The sequence below is a fragment of the Meles meles genome, chromosome 9 (assembly GCF_922984935.1).
Source record: "Meles meles chromosome 9, mMelMel3.1 paternal haplotype, whole genome shotgun sequence".
In the NCBI taxonomy this organism is placed as follows: domain Eukaryota; kingdom Metazoa; phylum Chordata; class Mammalia; order Carnivora; family Mustelidae; genus Meles; species Meles meles.
This window is the reverse complement of record NC_060074.1, coordinates 10369677-10389321: the sequence shown is the minus strand read 5'-3', so window position 1 is coordinate 10389321 and position 19645 is coordinate 10369677. Positions and strand designations below refer to the sequence as shown.

The 19645-nt window shown below is 40.1% G+C and overlaps 1 pseudogene; it reads right to left on the bottom strand.

Moving 5' to 3' along the window:
* The window catches only part of LOC123950372, an 87270-nt pseudogene extending 77885 nt beyond the window's left edge, over positions 1–9385 (bottom strand).
* Positions 9386–19645: the final 10260 nt, after the last annotated feature.

The window sequence follows — 19645 nt, the reverse complement described above, 5'->3', positions numbered from 1 at the left end:
CAGTCACTTGTGTTCCTATAAGGGGGCAAGGTCCAGACCAGAGAGAGCACCACCATATTTTCTACTTTAAATTCTGCTTCTTTAGGTTATAAACCAATTTTTTGCAAAATTTACTGTTGCAAATTTGGAGACCTATTATAGTTAAGTCAGAGCATCCGTGAGCTACTCTATGTGGAAATTATTAAAATATTAACCCAAAAATAGAAGGTAGAGCCTTACATCCCAATAAAAAATGGAATCTACTCAACAGTAAGAATACACTCCCTTTCCAGGCTTATCAGCAACAAGAATACACCAATGTCCATCCTGGATAGGAATAAAGCCCAGTAGGCATGCCACAGGGATAAAAGTCAACATCACAGCTACAGCATCAGGTCAAATGAGAAAGTTATGAACTGTGGGAGGGCTGGCACTTGCCACACTCAACTGGACATGTATTTACAGAGAATATGGGCCAGAGGTTGTTTCCATAAGTTCTTTCAATTCCACATGTATGGGTATGGAAGGTTTCAAGACATGGGAGATGAGCAAAGAAGTGGGCTCTATTCATCTATTTCTTCATCTCCAACTTGCATTCTGACCAGTATGAAATAACAGAGATCAGATTTCTCTTCCTGCATGAAAAACTAAAAAAAAAAAAAAAAAAAAACGTGATACAAAGCCTCCCATTACATTACACATCAGGCAACAAAGAACAATGACCCCTGAGACACGGGAAATAAATGACAGGGCCCTATGAATACCCGACTTTATTGCCTAGAGAAAATTTCTAGACTGTGATGGGAGAGGAAGCTCAAGCAGAGCTTAGTGGTCTCCCTGAGTTGAGGATCAGAATTGAGTATTGTTTAAGTTTATAGGACAGAGTACAGGAAAGGTGATAGCTACACAGAGAGAGAAACCCTGGATCTGCAGAAGAACCCCTCAAGTGTTCAGTTGATTACTAATGAAGGCATGCATTTGAGGAAACTACCTAAAGCCTGGCAAGGGTCAGATGAGGGGCTTGAGGAGTGGCAGAGATATGCAAGGATTGGTGGGGACAGTGTCCAGAGATCACACAGAATCAAGAATAGTGTTTGCTCCCAATAGACAAAGTGGAAAACCTCATAATTCATGGAACGTTTCTTAGAGAACTAGTCTCTTGCTTGAAATAGTAGGGAGAATATAATCCTTGACTAAATTCTCTAACAAAGCTTAAAGGCAAGGCCCAAAAGATCAGAGCATTTCTAAGTAACTGCTTTGCAAAATATTGCAGAATATTTAAGGGAATACAAAGTGTCTGGCACCCACTAAGATATAATATACAGTATCTGGCATCCAATCAAAACTTCCTAGTCATGTAAAGAAGTAAAAGCTACAACCATGTAAGAAAATCAAAACTAATTCAGAAATTATATTGATAATAAATAGCAGATAAGGACAGCAAAACAGTGTCATTGTATTTTCTTATTGTTTTAACTGTACCATAACTATTACTTTTAACTATATTCCATATATCCAGTGAATTAGAGGAAAGGTGAAACATGTTGAGTAGAGACATAGAAGATGTAAAGATGACTGAGTTTAAATGTTTAAGAGATGTCTGTGATGAAAAACACATTGATGGCAATAACATCAGATTAGACACAGTAGGACACAAATCAGTGAACTTGAAAACAAAGCACTATAAACTATCCAAAATGAAATATCAAAAGAAAAAAGTGTGGAAAAATGTGAGCAGAGCATCCATGAACCATGGGGACACTTCAAGGATCTAAAAATACGGATAATTAGTGTCCTAAAAGGGCAGAAAGAGACAAAATATTTTAAGACATAAAGGTCAAAATTTTCCCACATTTCATTAAAAAACTATTATCCCATAGATCAAGAAGCTCAACAAATCTCAAACAAAAGAAATATGAAGGGGGCACTTGGTTGGCTCAGTCTGTTAAGCATCCAATTCTTGATTTCAGCTTGAGTCATGATCTCAGGGTTGTGAGACGGAGCATTGGGCTCTGCACTGGGCATGGAACCTGCTTAAGATTCTCTCTCTCCCTCCGCCCCTCCCTTATCTTCCCTCTCTCTTAAGAAAAAGGAAGAAAAGAAAGAAAAGGAAAGAAAGGAAAAGAAAAGAAAAGAAACAAAGAAAATTATAACAAGGTACATCATAATCAAATTCTCAAAACCAGTAGTAAAGAGGAATTTTAAAAGTACACATGTTAATAAAGATCTGTAAGGAAAAACAAAGGTAAGAGTCACAGTATCTTTCTTGTGGGAAACAGTGTAAGCTAGAAAACAGTAAAGTAACATTTTCAAAGTACTAAAAGAAAAAAGAAAAAAAAAAGACAAGCCAGAATTCTTTACCCAGTGAAAATATCTTTCAAAAATGAAGGTGAATGACACCAATTCTATATGATTTTGTCCCGAAAATAATTCATATTATGAGGCAGCACTACAAAACTAGACAAAGATAGTACCCAAAAAGACAACTATAGGGCATTCTGCCCCATGAATGTCTTCATAGATTCAGAGACTCAGCATAGTTGTCAAGTCTCCCCAAGCTGATCTAAACATTTAATGCAATTCCAACCAAAATCCCACAAGTTTTTTCAGATGCAGGCAAATCAGTTCTCAAATGCATGTTGGGAGGCAAAGCCATTATCACAGCCAAAGTCATTTGATGAGCAACAAAGTTGGAGGACCCACACTACCCAATTTTTAACACTGAAGATTAGGAACAATTAGAATTTTCATGTTCTTAATGAGATTCCAAAATAGGTGAGCTATTCTTGGAAACTGGCAGTTTCTTATAAAGTTAAACATATACTTTCCATATAATCAGTCCCACTTGTAAGTATTTAGCCTAGAGCAGGAGTCTTAGGTTTTCGTAAATAAAGTTTTATTTGAATGCAGCCATTCGTTCATGTATATAATGGCTTTTCTCATACACCAGTGGCAGAACTGAGGAGTTGCCACAGAGATTAAATGTCCAGCAAGGCCTAAGTTATCATCTGTCCTTTTATAGAAAATGTTTGCTGATCTCTTCCCGGAGAAATAAACATAAATGCACTACAAAAACCTGCACACGAATGTACATCGCTGATTTATACTTGCAAAACAACACACACAAACCTGGAAACTCCAATGTCCATCAGTGTGAATGGATAAACAAGCTATGGTAAATCCACACAATAAAATTTTACTCTGCGATGCAAAGGAATGCATAACTGACACAGGCAACAACATAAATGCCTTAGAAAATAATTTTGCTGAAAAAAGCCAGGCCAAAAAAAGAATACATGCTGAATGATTCCAGTTATACCAAATTTCTGGAAAAATGGCAAATCCATAATAAAGTATAAATCAGTTATTGCTTGGAAGGGGCAGGTGAGAAGGATCACAAATGGATAAGAAAAAAATTTAGGGATGATAAATATCATTTTCTTGATTGTGCTGGTAGTTTCATGGGTGAGTATCTATCTAGTCAAACTCCTTATTTTTTTAGGATTTTATTTATTTGGCAGAGAGAGAGATCACAAGTAGGCAGAGCAGCAGGCAGAGGGAGAGGGGGAAGCATGCTCCCCACTGAGCAGAGAGCCCGATGCAGGGCTTGATCCCAGGACCCTGAGATCATGACCTGAGTGGAAGGCAGAGGCTTTAACCCATTGAGCCACCCAGGTGCCCCAAACACTTTGAATGTGTAGTTTATTGTATGTCTACTATACATCAATAAAGCTATTAAAAACCCAGACCTGCCTGAGTACAATGCCCATACATTTAACTGCTACTCTAGCTTCCCTCCCCAGACAGGAAGGAGCTAATCAGTGAAAAGCCCCACCCACCAACACCAGGCTGTAAGCAGCCGACAGGCCTTTAATCTCTAAGGCTCTAATCTGCAGGGTGGAGCTAGTTGGGAAGACAGAAGCTGCTTCTTCACAGCACTGCTCTGACGGACCAGAAAGCCAGAGCCACAGGCCTCTCAGTGAATGGGTCTACAGTGTTTGCCCCCACCCGGCTTCAGCCCACCCTGACTGCCTCACTTAACCCACACGGAGCTTCTCAGAAGCAGAGAAAGGCCTGAACATCTCTATTTCTGAAACTCCAAAATGCCAGAGGACTGTGGATGGATTTAAAATAAATAGTGTCCATCGTAAGTTGGAGTCTTGGTAAGCAGGTACTGTGAAAGGAAAGGGGCAGAGGCGAGACTGGGCAGGGGGATGATCAAATGTGACAGAGGCCCAGCAAAACCTCGGCTAACTTGGAAGGGTGCTCTGGAGTCCATGTCCCTTCATCTGAGATGTCCTGAGTCAGGTCCAGATGGTGGGTGATTTATCCTTGCGCCTGGCTCACTCTTCATTCACAGGCTGATCAGGAAAGAGTGTGACAGGGCCAGCACTCTCAGAAACTGAAGCTAACTCTGGATGACCTCATGGCTCGAGGCTGCTGTCCTGTCCACATGCTGATCCTTGTAGAGTGAGCAAGACTGAATTTAGTTATACATGCTTCTTATTAAAAAAAAAAATCTATGAAAAAAATCAGGATGCAAAACGTAAGTGCTGTCTCTTCTGCCACTTGGCTAGGCAGGAAACCCAAGACGGGAAAAGAAATCGGGTCCTGTAATTACAAAGATGAACTTCAATAATTTTGTCTTTTTTGTTTTTCACATGCTGGCCTAAGCTTCAGAGCTTTGTCACATATACAAGAAGATATTGGGTGGCAGACTTAGGAGCTAGCTAAAAATTAAAGCAACAAGTAAAACCACCTCCTTGACCTATTAGGAAGAAACTGCATATTGTATTCAGAAAGAGAAAGTCGAGAACTATACATTAATTACGGGTACGCTTGACCAGTTATGGGTGTAACGCGGTGAGAAACTGGAAGAAGATAATGAGGCAAACCAACAGGGGCTGAGAATCCTATTTATGGTGCTGCGAGCTTAAAATGAGTGTCTGCAGAAGCAGCAGGACGAGTGTGGGCTGCCAGCTCCGTGATTAACAATAGCAGAATTTCGGGAAACAGTTGCAGCAGTAGTAAGGTTCTGCCAAATACCAATAGCAAAATGTTAGTTTGCTACAGAAGCAAGAAAAGAAACAATTATGAGCTGGTATGTCTTAAACGCGAACTGTCAGGAGTATGCTTTTATTAATCAAGCGATGATGTTTTGCTGTTGAGTGATCCTGTTTATGGAGTGTAGGGAAATAATGAATCAGAATTCACAGAATGTTTGAAATTCTGTCTATGAAAATAAAATGCATTGCTTTTTAACGATGAAGGAAAACGTCTAGAATTTCCACAGAAATTATGTGAGGGGACAAGTGTAAGTAGGACTGGCAGCACAATAAATACTAGAATAGGCAAAAACGGGCCTCTGAGACCTCTCTTTCCTTCGTTGTCTCCTCCACAACCTCACACAGGGCTGGGGGGCCCCAGCAGCTCACGGCCCCTCTTCCTCTTGTCGGACTAGGATCCGCTCCTACACACCAACCCCTTTCCAACACACTGGCTGTGTGGTTTTTATCCTCAACGACCTCAACGGAGAGCTCATGGCAGAGAGCCACAGTGCCCCTTTCCTCATCTGCCGTTAAGCAAATTAACCCTAATGTAGATTATCCTTCCAGAAGCATATGGATTTTTATAAAGGATTCCAAGACACAGTCTCCAGCATGTTTACAGGCGGAAACATTTTTAAGATTGTTTAGGAAACCATCATGGATTCTGAAGTCACACCGTGTATGCAGTGATCCTTCCAACCAGGAGTCGGGCCAGCCCAGGGTCTAACTTTTGCTAAGGCTCATACACCCACGAAGACCTTATTGTCTCTGGTCATCTTGAGGACAGGATTTTTCCCCATGACTTCTTTCCTTTATCTCTTTATTGTCCAGGTCCCTCTAGAGACATGGAAGAGGCAACGGCGATGTGACGGAAAGAACAAGAAGAGCTGGATCTCAGTTCTGACTTTTCTACTCCCCAGATGAGGCCTGGGGCAAGTTGCTTAAACCTGTTTCAGTCTATAATTCATCTGTAAAAACAGACTATCTACTTCCTAGGGCAGCTGTGGAGAACTGTTGGATGTGTCGCATATGGTAGGCTCTCAAAGTTAGGTGCTTTTTCCTTGTAATTAATCAACAGTGTAATATTAGTTCAGGTGTACGATATAGTGACCCAACACTTCTCTGTTGCACCCAGGGCCCATGACAACGGGTGTGCTCCTTTACGCATGACCCATGTCACCCATCTCTTCCCCCTCCCATGTGCCACCCCCAACCATCGATTTGTTCTCTTTAACTAAGAATCTGTGTCTTGGTTGGTTTCTCTCCTTTTTCTCCTTTGCTCATTTGTTTTGTGTCTTAAATTTACATGTGAGTGAAATCATATGGTATTGGTCTTTCTCTGATGTATGCACTTAGCATTAGACTCTCTAGCTCTATCCATGTTGTTGCAAATGGCAAGATTTCCTTTTTTGTGGCTGAATAACATTCTCTCTATATATGTGTATATATATAAATACATATGTATATATGTGTATATACATATGTATATATGTATATATACACATATACACATACGTACATACACACCACATCTTTATGTATATGTGTGTGTCTTTGTGTGTGTGTGTGTATGTGTGTGTGTATGCCACATCTTTATTCATCAATTGACTGAGATCTGGGCTGCTTCCATATCTTGGCTATTGTAAATAATACTGCAATGAGCATAGAGATACATGTATCCCTTTGGATTAATGTTTTTGTATGTTTGGGGAAAATACCTAGTAGTGTGATTATTGATCACAGGCTAGTTCTATTTTTAACTTTCTGAGGAACCTCCCACTGCTTTTCACCATGGCTGCACCAGTTTGCATTCCCACCAACAGCGCAAGAGGAGTTCTTTTTTTCTTCCCAAATCCTCACCAATCCTTAAGGTTTTGGGGTGTGTGTGTGTGTGTGTGTTTTATTTTGGCCATTCTGACTGGAATAAGGTGATGATGTAGCATTGCAGTTTTGATTGTCATTTCCCGGATGATGTTGAATATCTTCTCATGTGTCTCAAAGATAGTTTCTTCTCTTCAAGTCAGAGAGTCATGAATAGATACTAAGATTGTTATATGTTGCCCTTTGTATGCCAGCCTATCAAGAGCAACCAAATCTTGCTATTCTTATATAAAGAGTACCCAAATATTGAGTACGAAGAAAAAGGGACCCTTGTTCCCACCCACTAAAGACCACCTAAGGAAAAGTGTCAGGTTTGGAGCCAGGAGATCTGGATGCAAAACCTGACTTCCCCTCAGGCAAGCTGCATGATCTTGGACATTCAAGTGCCTTCCTACACATCTGGGTCTTCGAATACAAAAGAAGGCTAGTACTCATGGCTGTTTCTATTACAGAGGAACATAAGATCAAATATAAATAAAATGACTTTGTAACAAGAAAATTTACAATGTAACATCACAGTTCTAGAAATCCCTTTAGTAGCATAAAGAAAAGCTATTAACTGGACTGCAGGAGAAGAACTAAGAAATACTGGTACAAGAATCAACAGTTGGATCTTTAGCAGTTCTATCCTCCAGATGTAAAATTCAGCGTGGCTTCAGACACCACCATCATTTAAAAGTTTGAAGTTATTCTTTTTATTCGAAAGAAGGCAAATTCGTTTTTCTTTAATAATATTTTGAAAATATCAAATATCTAATGAATTCTTGAGCTTAGGAAATTCATATAAACACATAGCACCTTACAGCATCTAACACTTCTTCAACTAGCTGAAATAAGAAACCTAAACTTACACTATAGTCATAGCATCTAAATTTGCTCCCGAAGGAAATCCACACCAAATGACTCCAACCACCGTATCCGCTACTGTGACAGTGCTGTAATGGCAATAAGCTTGCTCCATGGGATGCCCCAAGAACCAATTCTTGGAGAAGCGTCAAAACAGGAGACTATGTGGAAAAGGTGTCCGTGGACCTGTGTGAAGCTCCCTGAGGCTCCCAGAAATATGTGAGTGAGGTTTTCAAAGTGGGGTTATAGATTCCATGTCAACTGAGAGGGCAAGAGGCAGGATATGATTTGTTTTGCTTATAGTGACCTCTGTTTGCATCCACAAGCTGAGGCAGCCTGCAGAAACATCTTGACATCTTATAGACATTCCATCAGACTAGAATACAAAGAAACAAAGTATCCCCACCAAGTAAATGCAATTCCAAGTGCCCCCACCTTGCATATTCAATAGTTAGAAAGTCTTCTGAGGTTATTCAACAGAAAACTTCCAAAGTGAATTGGGCCAAATCCTTTCAATATACTTTCCCTGAGCTTATTTTAATTAGGAAGAAAATATAATCACTACCAGCTCCAAATTCGGATATGGTAATTAAGTACATTAATAGAAAATCCTATACTGTCTGAACTAACACTATTATCTTAAGCCATTTCATTTGGTTTAGTGTCCTCTCTAACAAGGAGGCCATTTAGATAAATTAGAACACATGTACACATGAATAGGCTCAACAAAAGCTGTAAGGCATAGTCCAAACACAAAAATATAGAGATAGGAGGGTGGAGAGAAATACCCTGAAACCATGGTCCACATGGATATAGTAGGTTAGTTTCTTAATTGCGAGTGACTTGAAATTGATGAGAAAGTTACAGGGACATAGAAGCATTCTATATTTGCTTGCTTTCCGAATAAACAAATAAACGAACAACATTTCTAAAAGAAATTGCATCATTAAGTTATTTTTTCTTTCTAAAAATTTTAAAAGCAAAATTTTAGATCATAAGACTCAGACACAATTGAAATATATCTGAGATTTACCAAACCATCAATAAGCTGCTAGAACTCCCTCTGAAACACTGTTTCAGTTAGTTATCTAACCTGAGTGGCCACTTGTGAAGTTATGTCTTGCTGAGTTTGTCTCTGTACTGTCATCGCTGTGGCAGCTGTACTTCCAATTAGACCCAGCAAGTTCACCCTCTCGGCCTCCACTACCTTCCAGCAAACACAAACACTTTTGTGTACAGAGCAGCTCTTCTTCCTGGGGGTAGTAACAGATTCCTCCCCACCTACCAGCACCTGTGAGTCTTTCTTACCTTCTACGGAGCAAGGGAGATCATGTCCCCATGTGGTCCATTCTTTGTGGAAGGAAACTTCTGCAACGGTCAAGCTCAAATCCTTGGGGTGGTTCTCTTTGCCTGGGCAAAATCTTTGCCTATTTCCTTTGTGTTTGTTTTTTTTTTTTTTTTTTTTTTTTTTTTTGCTTAAAACCCTTGTCATTAGCTGACAAGTAAACTGGTATTCCCATATGCCTTTCTAGTTCCTCTGGCAGGAGACAAGCTTACTTTATACTAAGGGTGATCACCTTCTCCAGTTGGAGCCCCAGCTTTTTCTTGATGCACCCAAAGCCTGTAGGCATGATGCCTACAAAAAACAAATGTCTAATAAACTCCTACTGAACCAACTGACACAAAAGGAGGAAAAGCCTTCTTATACTATCACATGTAAATGACTAATGGTCTTGAAAAGAAAAAAAGTGAATTTCCATAACTTCTGTTTCTCACTTAGAATCCCACAGAAGTTCTCCTAGAAACCCTTCCTCAGGACCTGCCTGTGTTTTGTCAGGGCTCCCAGAGAAGCTCTCAGCTGCTTGTTCTCACCTGTCCCTACCTTTCTTTGCCAATCTTCTCACAAGATACATGGGCATAGTTTTCTCATTGAGAAATGACTAGTGTCTCCAAATGTCAGTTATAGAGTATGACAAATGAATAGTGTCCCCCAATATTCATGTCCACCTGTAACCTCAGAATATGGGCTTATTTGAGAAATAAGGTCTTCACAGAGGTAATTAGTTAAGGATCATGAGATGACATCCTCCTAGATTTATGGTGGGCCCTAAATCCAGTGACTGGTGTCTTTAAAAGAGAAATGCAAAAATTTGGAATGGAGACACAGAGGAGATACAAAGAGCCACATAAAGACGAGGCAAAGTGATGCAGCTATAAGCCAAAGAATGCCAGAGCTTGCTAGAACCCTTCATCCCAACCTCCGGCCTCCAGAACTGCAAGAGAATAAATCTCTGTTGTTTTAAGCCACCCGATTTGTTGTATTTTGTTACAGCAGCCTTGGGCAACTAATATATGGAAAGACAGTCAGCCTTAACAGGCCCAAATCCACCCTTCACATTTTGCCACCTTTATGAAATGAAATGTTTCTTTTTTTTTAAGAGTTTATTTATTTATTTGACAGACAGAGATCACAAGTAGGCAGAGAGGCAGGCAGAGAGAGAGGGGAGAAGCAAGCTCCCTCCCCACTGAGAAGAGAGCCTGATGCGGGGCTCGAACCCAGGACCCTGAGATCATGACCTGAGCTGAAGGCAGAGGCTTTAACCCACTGAGCCATCCAGGTGCCCCATGAAATGTTCCTTTATCGAATAAAATGCTAATGATCTCTAAGGTGATTAAGCCAACCAGTCTTGGTCACACACTAAAATCATGTAGAAATCTTTTCACAAGTGAGTCCTAAGCTAGACTCACCTCTGGGGTCGGAGAGGCATTGATTTTCCTTTTTTTCTTTTTTTAAGCTCTTCTCTGTGAAACTTTCATATTTGTTTCCATCTCACAAACTATGGAATAGAATCTTTTAATAGATTATACTTAGTGATGTCCCTAATAATTTTCTTCCCTCTTGTCACATCATAGAAAATGTGATAAAATAATGGGGATCCACAGAAAAAGGGATGGCTTTCATCTCCAACACAAATTTCACAGTCAAGATGGCTGAAAATAAACCCTTCCATATCAAAACTTACATACGCAGAGTAGCTCTTTATTATACTATGGTGTCTATTTTGTTGTTGTGTGTGAGCATATGTGTGTAGGTTTGTGTATGTGTGTGTATGCTTTTTTTATGAATTTATTTTTTTATTAAATTTATTTATTTTTTTCAGCGTAACAGTATTCATTGTTTTTGCACAACACCCAGTGCTCCATGCAATACGTGCCCTCCCTATTACCCACAACCTGGTTCCCCCAACCTTCCACCCCCCGCCCCTTCAAAACCCTCGGGTTGTTTTTCAGAGTCCATAGTCTCTTATGGTTCGCCTCCCCTTCCAATTTTTTTTATAAACATATAATGTATTTTTATCCCCAGGGGTACAGGTCTGTGAATCGCCAGGTTTACATACTTCACAGCACTCACGTCTATGCTACCTAAAGCAAGCTACGCATTTAATGCAATCCCTATCAAAATACCATCCATTTTTTTCAAAGAAATGGAACAAATAATCCTAAAATTTATATGGAACCAGAAAAGACCATGTGTGTGTATTCTATTTAGCAGTGCCCAATTTGTTTTCTTTCTTCCTTCCTTTTGTGTCTCTTCCGCCTCGCTATACAAAACCTACAATCACGTGTGCTGCCTTAGTGAAGGGCATTGACTGCCTTCCCACCTCAAGTACATGCAGCAAAGTCATCTCAGTAATCAGAATGCATCCAAATGTTTCCAAAAATAAATATTAATAAAGGAGGTGGTTTTCAATCTCAAATATAAAACAAACTTTCCTAAAGAAAAAAGCTAGTAGTGTCCTTGGTGATGGAGTTGCCGGTTGCCATGGAAATGAATACAAATATTCTCTGATATTTTCTGGGACCCCCTGAGCTAAGTGGAAAGCATGCCTTTTAGACACCAACCTTGTTTTCATATATTTTACCTGATAAAATTCTGGGTAAAGAAAAACTCAAGATGAAAAGAATATATGGGAACTCTATTATGTGGCTCAGACATTCTAAAGATCTCAATTTGAAAACTTATTTTTAGCTGGTACACAAACTGCAGAAAAGCAAAATGAGAGAAAATAACAGATCACCTAAATTTTAATACCGATAAGTCTGAAGTGTAATGCAACAGAACTCTCACTTAAGATGCCAGGACACTTCTCATTTGCACGTCACTAACTCTGCCGCAAGAGAAGTAGCATTAAGCTTTGTGGTTCACGTGATCACAGGACCTGTAGGTACCAGCGTAGGGATACCACTGCCTACCTGCACACACGTTTTGTACTCATTTGGGCTTCAAATAAGCTCCCTAGCACTTAGATGACTGGTTCTGCTGCAAAAGAAACCAAGGCCATTCGGACTCACTTTGTCTCTGTTCTTTACCAGGGAACCATGTTCCTAAGTCAAATGAAAGCTGGCCTGCTCAGTAGCCCACCGTGATGGTACAAGAGATCATCATCAAGGGATAGCTTTGTTTGTAGGACTGGGTTATCACTGGCTAAATCCCCCCACCCCACCACCAGCTGTACCTCTTAGAAATGTTCATCCTTTCCAGATACTATATGGAAACAACCCAAACACCCAATCTTCAACCATTTTTGACCTATGAAAATGACAAGTTCTTATGGACAACCTAATGCATTATTACTCGACAAAGCTCTACTTAGAATGCCGATATTAAATACTCTGATATAAAAAATACTCCATGGTTTAAAATTATTTAAATATGTATAGATAGAGGAGTGCCTGGGTGGCTCAGTCAGCTAAGCATCTGACTTTGGCTCAGGTCATGATCTCAGGGTCCTGGAAATGGAGCCCTGCATCAGCCTCCCCACTCAGCAGGGAGTCTGTTTGTCCCTCTGTCTTTTTCCCCCGCTCATGCACTCTCTTGCTTTCTGTCTCTCTCAAATAAATAATAGACCTTTAAGTAAAAATAATAATAATAAGTAAGTAAATATAGATGGAACTTAATTACCTAGCTATGCTGGATCTAATTTGCCTAAAGGAATTTATTTTTTAGACATACCTATATTTCCAAAAGTACTGAGCATTTACTACATGGTAGTACTATGCTAAATATCATGCTTTTGTTCTCATTTAAAACAATAACTCTATTAGATAGATACATTATTATCACCAATTTACAGATCAATTTAAAGCTAAAGCAGGTAAAGTATCTTGCTCTCAGTCTTACAGACCAAAAAAGGTAGAGCCATGAATTGGACCTTGGGCAGTCAGACGCCAGAGCTCAACAGACAAGGATCCTATGGCATGTTAGAGTGGAAAAGGCGTCTAATATGGTGCTTTTCCAATTTTTTTTTACAGCTATAGGAAGTCTCTTATCAAGTGAAATCTTCTTGTGAAGATTTCACAAGAAGTGAAAGTCCCACTGAGCAGCTTTGGTCGAACTAAGAGAGAGCCGGGGACTCCCTGGCACTTCTGACCCCACCAGGCGTGTCTGCCTTATTCAATTGCAGGCTGTCGACCTATCCATGCTTCAAGGAGCCACCCAGCAACATTTCCTTTCCAGGAAACCTGTGTTATGGGAGAAGACTGCCACAGGAATATGTACCCTCCTACAAAGCCTTACATTTTTTTTCCCCTGGTACAAGTTTTAAGATCCAATCCCACGTGAGTTCTCCTGGTTTCACCGGTGTATGTGAGCCAATTTGTTTTGATGGGAGTAAATTATGTTGTCCCAGAGAACTCCCCCTCTCAGGCTACGAAGAGACCGTCCCCTACTTACCGGGCTAGAGGAACGAGGCCAGGCAAGATGGCTCTGAGGAGGGTGGGAAGTGTCTTCTTTCAAGGCATCATCCTCAGGTCCGGGCTTTGAATGGACTCCTGGGAAGGAGGGCTGCTTTCCTCCACCCTGTACGGAGGGGAAGCTACTGCTACTGGTCCAGAGTTCAGAAGGGTCTGGAGTTTCAAGCTCTTTGGAACTCATCCATCCAAATGTTCCCACGCCAAGGGGTCCTTATCAGGGACCTCATCTTTGCATGGGAAACCTGTCACACCTGCGTACTCCGGCATGATTTTCAGTTCAGTCTTCTCTGTGGCGTCATGAGAAGAGAATCTAAGTGTTGCCATGAAGGACCTTGGGCTTTGATGGTTCGCTCTGAGTTGATGGTGGCTGAACTGAGGCTGTTGTTTTTGTTCTTGAAGATTTCCACAGCCAGGGCCATAATCCATTGAATTACCAATATCCCACACCATTCAGGTGCTAACTATTATATGAATAATTACTCTGCCTCCCACCTGTACCCCATCCTAATCAACAGCAGGCGACTCTTTTTGGCTGTGATCCTTCAGCATGCCACAGGCTACCGTGAGGAAGCTACCAGCAATAGGTACTTGTTGCTATTTGACTAGTACTGATTGTTCTAGAATCACATCCCAAAGGTCCACTTTGTAGAGCTAATCCTGATACCAACTAGCTTATTTTGGGTCCCTGCAAATCATTGCCTGAGACAAGACTTGTGTGTAGGTAGTTTATTTAGAAATGATTCCAAGGAAAAGAAGTGAACCACCAGGACGAAAAAGTTCTTTGAATATATTTTTACTGTTGCTTTATCAAACTTATCAAATAAGTATATGAGCTTATTTACTCAATCTCTGCTTTCCCTATTTCACCGTAAACTCTTCAAGGATACCTTTACCCATAATATTTACTTCTTTGTATTTTTTTAAAGATTTTATTTATTTATTTGACAGACAGAGATCACAAGTAGGCAGAGAGGCAGAGAGAGAGAGAGGAGGAGGCAGGCTTCCCACTGAGCAGGGAGCCCAATGTGGGGCTCAATCCCAGGACCCCGAGATCATGACCTGAGTTGAAGGCAGAGGCTTAACTCACTGAGCCACCCAGGTGCCCCATTTTTATTTTTTTATTTAAGGATTTTTATTTATTTGTCAGAGATAGAGTGGGACAGAGAGAGAGAGAGAGCACAAGCAGGGGGAGCAGCAGGCAGATGAAGAATCTGGCCCCCCACTGAGCAGGGAGCCTGATTCAGGACTTGATCCCAGGATCCTGGGATCATGACCTGAGCTGAAGGCAGACGCTTTACTGACTGAGCCACCCAGACATCCCTATTTACTTCTTTTCAATCAGGATGTGCCTTTTAATTGATGTTATTCTATTGTCAAATGGACAAGATTCTTTTGTTTCTAAGTGGTACATAATATTACAGTGCATCTTATAATTTATGGTGCCTTAGATCAGTGAAATGTGGTTCCTAGTAGTACAATATAGGTATTCGATAGTGTGCTCAATGAATGTACCTAATATAAAATAGATGTTCAAAATAGCATGGAATTAAGACTTTTGTTTGGTTCAGAGCTGTGAATTTTTTCCTACTAATGAATTGTCTTCCTTTGCTTTATATGAGAGTTTTTTTATTCACTCTGTCACACTTTTTGCCCAAGTTATCTGGAAGCCCAGAGCTAACTCTCACAGCCAATTAAAGTAAATAGCTTGCTAACGTTCAGCATTATCTGGATGTACCAAGTCTGAAAACAAGAGAAAGGAGATTATATTCTTGTGATTAAAAAACATGAAAAACAGCAGCTACTCTTACTAAAGAAGGGACAGCCTACTGTATTGAAATCAGGTCATAAGAGACCAGCATCTTTTCACAGAGACAGGCTATATAGAAACAGTAAATGTGTTTGAGAAGAGGTTCAGTTTTTAAAACGCAGAATTATTGGGTCTAAAAAAGATCTCAGGGAAGATAAAAGAATTCCAGCATGAATACTTCAGAAGCATTCAAAGATTTTCCTGAAGGCCTGGGTATGGAACCTGCTCAAGAATCTCTCTCTCTCTCTCCCTCTCCTTCTGCCCCTCCCCCTCCATTTGCACACTATCCCTCTCCCTCTCTCAAAAAAAAAAAAAAATATATATATATATATACATGTACATACATACATACACTTGCAGTGATGGGCCAGAGAATATTTAGGGATGGTGCTACTTCAGATTGTGTGTTCAGGGAAGGTCTTTCTGAAAAGATGACATTTGAGACCAGAATGACAAGAAAAACACCAGCCACTGGAAGAAAGATCCAGTGTAATAAGCTTGGTGCTTGGAGGTAGAAATATAGTTGCAGAGGGGTCAGGGGAGGACAAGACAGGGTCTTAGCTAATAGAACAAATACCATATAGTGGGCAGCTTAAACAATAGACAATTATTTCTCCCAGTTCTGGAGGCTGGGAAGTCCAAGATCAAGGTACTAGGCAATTTGATTCCTGGCAAAGATCCTCTTCCTAGTCCACAGGTATCTTCCTGTTGTCCTCACATGATGAAAGAGAGTGAGTTCTAGTCTATTTCTCTTATAAAAACACAATCCCATCATGATCTTATCTAAACCTAAGTACCCCCCAAGGACCCACCTCCTAATACCATCACATTGGGCATTAGGGTTTCAACACATGAATTTTGAGGGGACATAAACACACAATCCGTAACAGGCAATGGGTAGGCAGGGGTCAGACCTTACAAATCATGAGGATCATGCCTGTGGATGTGGATTCTAAGTGCAATCAGAATCTGTTTGTGGAGGGCCCCTGGGTGGCTCAGTGGATTAAGCCTCTGTCTTTGGCTCTGGTCATGATCTCAGGGTCCTGGGATTGAGCCCCACATCGGGCTCTCTGTTCAGCGGGAAGTCTGCTTCTCTCTCTCTCTCTGCTTGCCTGTCTGCATGCTTGTGATCTCTCTGTCTGTCAAATAAATAAATAAAATATTTTTTAAAAAAAAGAATCTGAGGGTTTTAAATAGACGCATGGCACGTGATATGATGAGCACTAGGTGTTACATACAACTGATGAATTGTTGAACACTACATCTGAAAATAATGATGTACTGTATGTTGACTAATTGAATTTAAATTTAAAAAATAACAAAATAAGTAAATAATATTCACCTCTTGAAAAATAAAATAGACACATGGCACAGTTCTATCAATTATATATATCTACGTATTATATATGTGTATTCTATATATGTATACACAATCATACACACACATACACACAGGCATACACACAACATGTGTTTTTTCTTTTTTCATTCATTCTGACTACTGTGGAGAAAAACATACTAAAGTGTCTAGTTGGAGGCTATTTGAATAATCCTGGCAAGACAGTGGTGGATGGTAGGCGACAGAGGTTAAAAGGAAAGCAGGGAAATTCCAGCTCCATCTGAGTGCAGCCGCTAAGAGCACTGGTTATAGACAGGGCAGAGAGTGTGAGGGAAAGAGCAGAATGGAGCTGGCTTCTGGGATTTGGGAGGAGGCAATGCTGTTCAGTATGAACCAGAAGACCGAGGGGAGAACAGGTAGTAAGGGGGAAGGGGATTGAGAAATCAAAACTTTTCTCACATGATAATTTGACTTGACGCCTCTCCTAGTTGTAATGGCAGAAAATAACTGCAGGCATGTTTATACTATAGAAGGAAACAAAGCATTGTCTTGTACATTACAACAGAGTTATATTGCCATCTTATAATTCCTTGCACATACCTTGAGGAAAGAACATAATCTACTTGTCACCGACTAAAGAACAAGCTCATGATCCCTAAAGCTTTGTTCTATCCATGGAATAGATTTTTCATGATTATTTGGAAAATGTTCAAGAAAGAAAAAATTAACGAACAATATTTCCTTACTCGGAAGTGTATTTTGAATCATAGAGGTGTCAAAACGTTCTCCACCAAAAAATCTGGGTAAAATCTGACACTGTTAACAAATGAACAAACATAGAAATCAACTTAAGAAAGCCTATTCTTTTACAATTTGATTTTTAAATAGGAGACTTACAGTTCCTTAAGTTGTCATGTTGAATTCCTCCTCCTGACTAAACTGAATTGCTAGAAGAGAGAAATTAATTGATAGTAAAGAAATCCATTTTGATACTTCAACCAAAAAAGAAAAGAAAATCCTCCTAATTTGGGGATTGTGAAAACACACAGCTTCAACGTGTGAAAGCCCTTGGTTTCCACAGTGGACGGTGGTCTGCTGTCTGCCCCACGGAACAGGCTCCAAAACACAGCTTCTCTGAAAAACAGAAGAATTAACCAGTTAGCAGTATGAATGGTGAAAGGAGGAGCAAACCCAGAGTATTTGATGACTTTTCTTTGTGTGATACCTACGAGTGAGATTTAAAAAATGTTTCCGAAAAGCTTAGTACTTCTCTTGCGTGAGAGGCTAACTGAAAATTTGAACACAGGAGGGAATCAATGAACAAATCATGGAAACACAGGGCAACATCCAGGTATGGTGGGAAAGCTAAGATTGCCATGGAAAGAGAACTCTCTCCTGTGTCCCCCTACTGCTCCGCCAAAAGGAATAAAGGCCCTCCCGGTACTATACGCTGCAACTTGACCCAAATATGGTGACAAGAAGGCTAGAACATTGCAAATCCAGTGTATTATTCAGGCCTTCTCACCAAAGTGCTCGGATTTCTACACTCTCCTGGCAGCACTGGGTGGTATAAAGGAAAGTCAGAACACGTGGTGTCCCGGATACGGAGGCACTGAGGAAGGACCCTGTACAGAAAATCTAAAATCTGGCCTCTCCAGCTTGCAAGGTCCAATTTTTTACACTATATGGGCTGAATAGCAGCCGCTACATCGAATTAAACAGATAAGGGAACTTTAAGAATATAGGACATTTTTTCAGCATCTATTGAGAGTATCATATGGTTCTTGTTCTTTCTTTTATTAATATGTTCTATCACATTGATTGTTTTGCGGATGTTGAACCAACCCTGCAGCCCTGGAATAAATCCCACTTGATCGTGGTGAATAATCCTTTTAATGTACTGTTGAATCCTATTGGCTAGTATTTTGGTGAGAATTTTTGCATCTCTGTTCATCAAGGATATTGGTCTGTAATTCTCTTTTTCGGTGGGATCCTTGTCTGGTTTTGGGATCAAGGTGATGCTGGCCATTAATATTAGATACTGAGCAAACTTTCTAACCATTGAACAGCTACAATGCCCTTGAGATTTTCTTTGAGCAGCATTCTGTTCCATTGGGCTGTGTCACATTGCTTTCCTTAGAGATAAGAGGGACTGTACAATATTCGCATAAAAGCTACTCTTATCCTTTCCTATGTCAATGGTTTGTTTTACCCAACAAGTAATTATGGATTCCTTGTTGAGAATGCTGAAATCTGTGGCTGCATGAATAAAAGACAGATAAAACAGCCTATTAAGCATCATGCCAGCAGCTGTTAGCATATGCTTGTTTTAGAGACCCTAGCATCTAAACATGCATGCATTTTATTTTGTAAAGAGACTATGTGGAAGAGATGGCAATATTTATATGGCATATCTGTAAATAAACAAATGCAGACACCAAACCTCAATACAACAGCATCAAATCTACCAATCTCCAAACAAAATATACATTCAGGTCATATATTCACAAATATATACCAACATATCCAAATATATGTTCTGATTAGGTCCTGGGGAAATTAAAAGAATTTAGAAAACATGTAGAGCCTAGAAGTCCACTTATGCTCCATGCCACCAGGAAGCCAAAAACATGTTCACCCTGATGAAAACATGTGAAAAAAGAAATCCCCACCACTGCAAGGCTTCCCTGGCTTTAAGCTGAAACTGACTGTGTACTAAACATATTTTGGGTGAGTTGCTATTCCAGTTTCTTTTATCTTATTGACAAGGTACTGCTAAATAGCTATGGAGAAATGATAAGTCACCATATCGAGAGCCAGTAAGTATAACTTCTGGGGTTCCCTAGACAAAGAAAGACAGCTTGCTTTCCCCAAATGCCAAATGAAGATTACAAAATCTATCACAAAACAGAACACTGTTGCAAAAGAAAACATTGTACCATTTAGGAGTGAAATCAATAAACCATGTAAAACCATTCACTTTTATTACCA